Source organism: Tachyglossus aculeatus, chromosome 24, assembly GCF_015852505.1.
Source record: "Tachyglossus aculeatus isolate mTacAcu1 chromosome 24, mTacAcu1.pri, whole genome shotgun sequence".
In the NCBI taxonomy this organism is placed as follows: Eukaryota; Metazoa; Chordata; class Mammalia; order Monotremata; family Tachyglossidae; genus Tachyglossus; species Tachyglossus aculeatus.
In genome coordinates, this window is record NC_052089.1 from 24,206,007 (window position 1) to 24,212,237 (window position 6,231).

The following is a 6,231-nucleotide window of genomic DNA, read 5'->3' on the forward strand; positions in this document are numbered from 1 at the left end:
ATCTTCCATCTCCCACTGCAAAATCACAGGCCTTTCAAAATCAAACGTTCTTTCTTTGCACGGATCGCTCATCTCCTCCCTGCAATAAACCACTCAAAGGTTTTTGTTCGTGGGTTTTTTTTTTTTTGCACGCCGAGGGAACAGATTCAGAGTGCTGCCACCTGCCACGACAGCCAAGTCCCTGGACAGAGAAACAGGGGAACAAAAAAATAGGTTTAGCCACTGAGTCGGGCAGGAGGGCCAGAACCCCTCGGCTTGAGCATTTAGACTTGAGATGCTATTTGTTATCAGGATTTTTGATTAAATGCGAGATGACACACACTCTGTCCCCCTCATCACTCCGACCCCATCCGTGCGTCACTCCTGTTACATTTTCAGCCCTTGTGCGTACGTCGGTCGGGAGAAAAATAGCCCCCCTCGGTGACCGTTTTTTGTGCCCAGTTTGTGCCAGCGGCATTCTCACCGTACCCGGCAAGGTGCCAGCCGCTCAAAATGCAGCTAGGATGTGAGCGGGCGGCATCGCCTTCGGTTTGGTCCTTGAAAACACCCGCTGGGGCTGCCTTCTGCGTGCCAACCTGCTTCCCTCCCCAGGTTGCCACCCTGGCCTTAGGGGCGGGCTGAGGAAAGAGTGATCCTGCAGCCCTTCCTGGCAAGATGAAGAAACAGAGCCTAGGAAACAAACAGTTACTCCCTGGGAAGGCACAAATTTCCAACAGGTTTTAGAATGGAAAAAAAAGGGAGTCCTTTTGGGGTTGATTTCTGGGTCTTCTGGAGTGGAGTGATCACCTGTATATATGTTTGTACATATTTATTACTCTATTTATCTTACTTGTACATATCTATTCTATTTATTTTATTTTGTTAGTATCATCATCAGTCGTATTTATTGAGCGCTTACTGTGTGCAGAGCACTGTACTAAGCGATTGGGAAGTACAAGTTTGGTTTTGTTTGGTACAAGTTTGTATGTTTGGTTTTGTTCTCTGTCTTTTAGACTTTTAGACTGTGAGCCCACTGTTGGGTAGGGACTATCTCTATATGTTGCCAATTTGTACTTCCCAAGCGCTTAGTACAGTGCTCTGCACATAGTAAGCACTCAATAAATACGATTGATGATGATGATGATGATGATGTCTCCCCATTCTAGACTGTGAGCCCGCTGTTAGTATGTTTGGTTTTGTTCTCTGTCTCCCCCTTCTAGACTGTGAGCCCGCTGTTGGGTAGGGACCGTCTCCATGTGTTGCCGACTTGTACTTCCCAAGCGCTTAGTACAGTGCTCTGCACACAGTAAGCGCTCAATAAATACGATTGATTGATTGATTGATTGATCTTCTGGGGAAGCAGCGTGGCTCAGTGGAAAGAGCTCTGGCTTTGGAGTCAGAAGTCATGGGGTCGAATCCCGGCTCCGCCACGTCTGCTGTATGGCCCTGGGCAAGTCACTTCACTTTTCTGAGCCTCAGTTCTCTCAACTGTAAAATGGGAATTAAGACTGTGAGCCCCATGTGGGACAGCCTGATGACCTTGTATCCCCCCCAGCACTTAGAACAGTGCTTTGCACATAGTAAGCGCTTAACAAATGCCATTATTATTATTACTATTATTATTATCAGGTTGTCCCACGGGGGGCTCACAGGCTTAATCCCCATTTTACAGATGAGGTCACTGAGGCACAGAGAAGTGAAGTGACTTGCCCAAAGTCACACAGCTGACAGTTGGCAGAGCCGGGATTTGAACCCATGACCTCTGACTCTAAAGCCCGGGCTCTTTCGCCTGAGCCACGCTGCTTCTCAACTGTACCCTCCCAAGCACCTAGTACAGTGCTCCTACATCCAGTAGGCACTCCATAAATATGATTGTACAGTGCTTGGCACTTGGTGGGCACTTAATAAATACTATGGCTTGATTGATTTGATCAGTGCTTTTCCGGACAGTGACCTGACCACTAGTGGGGGACTGGAATTCCGACCGGACTCAAATGAGAGGCTCAAAAACCAGGGTAACCTGGAGGAATTCAGTGGGCTTATAATTCCCAGCGTCAGTTAGCCCATTAGCCCCGCCGTCCATAAAGTGAGTCGGGGTTCCTTCTTCTCTGTACATGAGAAGAGAAGCAGCGTGGCTCAGTGGAAAGAGCCCGGGCTTTGGAGTCAGAGGTCATGGGTTCAAATCCCGGCTCCGCCACTTGTCAGCTGTGTGACTTGGGGCATGCCGCTTGACTTCTCGGGGCCTCAGGGACCTCATCTGTCAAATGGGGATGAAGACTGTGAGCCCCACGTGGGACAACCTGATCACCTTGTATCCCCCCAGCGCTTAGAACAGTGCTTGGCACATAGTAAGCGCTTAATAAATGCCATTATTATTATTATTATTACATGGCCTCACCAGACCACCTGCCAGGCATTCGCTGTGCAGCAGTCTTTTCTCAGTAGTGTTTCATAGTAAGCGCTTAAGAAATGCCATCATTATTATTATTATTATTATTATTATTATTACATGGCCTCACCAGACCACCTGCCAGGCATTCGCTGTGCATCACTCTTTTCTCAGTAGTGTTTCATAGTAAGCGCTTAATAAATGCCATCATTATTATTATTATTATTATTACATGGCCTCACCAGACCACCTGCCAGGCATTCGCTGTGCATCACTCTTTTCTCAGTAGTGTTTCATTGCTTAATAAATGCCATCATTATTATTATTATTATTACATGACCTCACCAGACCACCTGCCAGGCATTCGCTATGCGTCACTCTTTTCTCAGTAGTGTTTCATAGTGAGCGCTTAATAAATGCCATCATTATTATTATTATTATTACATGGCCTCACCAGACCACCTGCCAGGCATTCGCTGTGCATCATCACTCTTTTCTCAGTAGTGTTTCATAGTAAGCGCTTAATAAATGCCATCATTATTATTACTATTATTACATGGCCTCACCAGACCACCTGCCAGGCATTCGCTGTGCATCACTCTTTTCTCAGTAGTGTTTCATAGTAAGTGCTTAATAAATGCCATCATTATTATTACTATTATTATTCCATGGCCTCACCAGACCACCTGCCAGGCATTCGCTGTGCAGCACTCTTTTCTCAGTAGTGTTTCATAGTAAGCGCTTAATAAATGCCATCATCGTTATTATTATTATTATTACATGGCCTCACCAGACCACCTGCCAGGCATTCGCTGTGCATCACTCTTTTCTCAGTAGTGTTTCATAGTAAGCGCTTAATAAATGCCATCATTATTATTATTATTATTATTCCATGGCCTCACCAGACCACCTGCCAGGCATTCGCTGTGCATCACTCTTTTCTCAGTAGTGTTTCATAGTAAGCGCTTAATAAATGCCATCATTTTATTATTATTACATGGCCTCACCAGACCACCTGCCAGGCATTCGCTGTGCAGCACTCTTTTCTCAGTAGTGTTTCATAGTAAGCGCTTAATAAATGCCATCATTATTATTATTATTATTATTCCATGGCCTCACCAGACCACCTGCCAGGCATTCGCTGTGCAGCACTCTTTTCTCAGTAGTGTTTCATAGTAAGCACTTAATAAATGCCATCATCATTATTATTATTATTATTCCATGGCCTCACCAGACCACCTGCCAGGCATTCGCTGTGCATCACTCTTTTCTCAGTAGTGTTTGTCGAGTGACTTCTGTTTGCAGGCAAATCTCACACCTGGAGGAAATGTTTATGCTTCTCCAAAGTGTTTGCAGAAATGCGCGAGGGAGACATGCTTCCGTCCCTCCTGTAGTCTCTCCCTTCAACACAAAATTTGGGGAATCCTCTCTCTCTCTTTCTCCCACGTGCCCGGCATTCTCACTCCCAGGGAGCCAGGACTATATCTGACAGAAAAATCCCAGCGTGGAAGAAATCCGAGGGGAAGGCAAGCTCACGGCAAGAATGAAACCATTACACACACCCTCTCTCCCCCCAGCTCTGTCCACAGGATGGGTGATCAGCGTGGCTCAGTGGAAAGAGCCCAGGCTTTGGAGTCAGAGGTCATGGGTTCGAATCCTGGCTCCGCCACATGTCTGCTGTGTGACCTTGGGCCAGTCACTTCACTTCTCTGAGCCTCAGTGACCTCATCTGTAAAATGGGGATTGGCTGTGAGCCCCACGTGGGACAACCTAATCACGTTATATCCCCCCAGCGCTTAGAACAGTGCTCTGCACATAGTAAGCGCTTAACAAATACCATCATCATTATTATTATGGGTACAAATCCTGGCTTCGCCAATTGTCAGCTGTGTGACTTGGGGGTAAGTCACTTCACTTCTCTGGGCCTCAGTTCCCTCATCTGTAAAATGGGGATGAAGACTGTGAGCCCCCCGGGGGACAACCTGATCACCTTGTATCCTTCCCAGCGCTTAGAACAGTGCTCTGCACATAGGAAGCGCTTAATAAATGCCATTATTTTTATTATTATTATTCTCTGGGCTCAGTTCCCTCATCTGTAAAATGGGGATTAAAATCAATCAATCAATCAATCGTATTTATTGAGCGCTTACTGTGTGCAGAGCACTGTACTAAGCGCTAGGGAAGTACAAGTTGGCAACATATAGAGACAGTCCCTACCCTGTGAGCCCCACGTGGGACAATCTGATTACCTTGTATCTACCCCAGAGCTTAGAACAGTGCTTGGCACATAGTAAGCACTTAATAAATGCCGTCATTATTATTCCACCCCCCAACCCCCTAAATGCTCATCACAGAAGTTTTGCACATGGCTGGACTTTGTCCTCGGGTTCCCCAAGCCAGCAGCGGGCACCTCGGCCTCACCCTTTCATCTCTCCCCCTTGGTGTGCAGGCAACTGTAGCCCAAAAACCAATCCATCAATAAATGAATCAGTGGTATTTATTGAGCGCTTACTATGTGCAGAACGGCTGAGCATTTGGGCGAGTACAACACAACAGAATTAGCAGTCACGTTCCCCGCCCGTAAGGAGTTTACGGTCGAGAGGGGAAGACTGACATTAGTGTGACTAAGTGAGTAATTTGTAATCTCTAATTTAAAGATGTGTACGCAAGTGGTTTGGGGTAGGCTGAATATCAGACGTCCAAAGGGCACAGATTATCGTGCATAGGTGACGCAGAAGGGAAAGGGAGCCGGGGAAAAGAGGGCTTAATCGGGGAAGGCCTCTTGGAGGAGATGTGCCCAAGCGCTTAGTACAGTGCTCTGCACACAGTAAGCGCTCAATAAATACGATTGAATGAATGAATGAATGTGGCCTTAGTAATAATAATAATAATGATAATGGCATTTATTAAGCGCTTACTAGGTGCAGAGCACTGTTCTAAGCGCTGGGGAGGTTACAAGGTGATCAGGTTGTCCCCCAGGGGGCTCACAGTCTTCATCCCCATTTTCCAGATGAGGGAACTGAGGCCCAGAGAAGCGAAGTGACTTGCCCCAAGTCACACAGCTGACAGTTGGCAGAGCTGGGTTTCAAACCCATGGCCCCTGACTCCAAAGCCCATGCTCTTTCCACTGAGCCACGCTGCTTAATGAGACTTGGATGATGGGGAGAATGGGGGTCTCCCGCATGCTTAGAACAGTGCTCTGCACATAGTAAATGCTCAATCAATACCATTAATTGATTGACATTACCAAGTCAAGGGATCTGGGTTCTAATTCTGGCTCCGCCACTTGCCTGAGGTGTGACCTTGGGTAAATCGCTTAACTTCTCTGTGCCTCAGTCTCACCTGTTAAATGGGGATTCAATACCTACTCTCCCTTCCCCCTGGACTGGGAGCCCCATGTGGGGCAGGGACGGTGTCTCATCTAATTGCATTGTTTCTATCCCAGGGCTTATTACAGGGCTGGGCACATATTAAGTGCTTAAGAAATATGGTAATTATTATTAATTCATTACCCCTGACCTCCAGTATGCCACCCAGAGGGGGAAAGATCTATTTATTTTATTTCGTTAATATGTTTGGTTTTGTTCTCTGTCTCCCCCTTCTAGACTGTTGGGTAGGGACTGTCTCTATATGTTGCCAACTTGTACTTCCCAAGCACTTAGTACAGTGCTCTGCACACAGTAAGTGCTCAATAAATATGATTGATTGATCAGATTCATCGCTCCATTCTCAGTCCGCCCCATCATCATCAATCGTATTTATTGAGTGCTTACTGTGTGCAGAGCACTGTACTAAGCGCTTGGGAAGTACAAATTGGCAACATATAGAGACAGTCCCTACCCGCCCCAGGATTCATTTCCCTC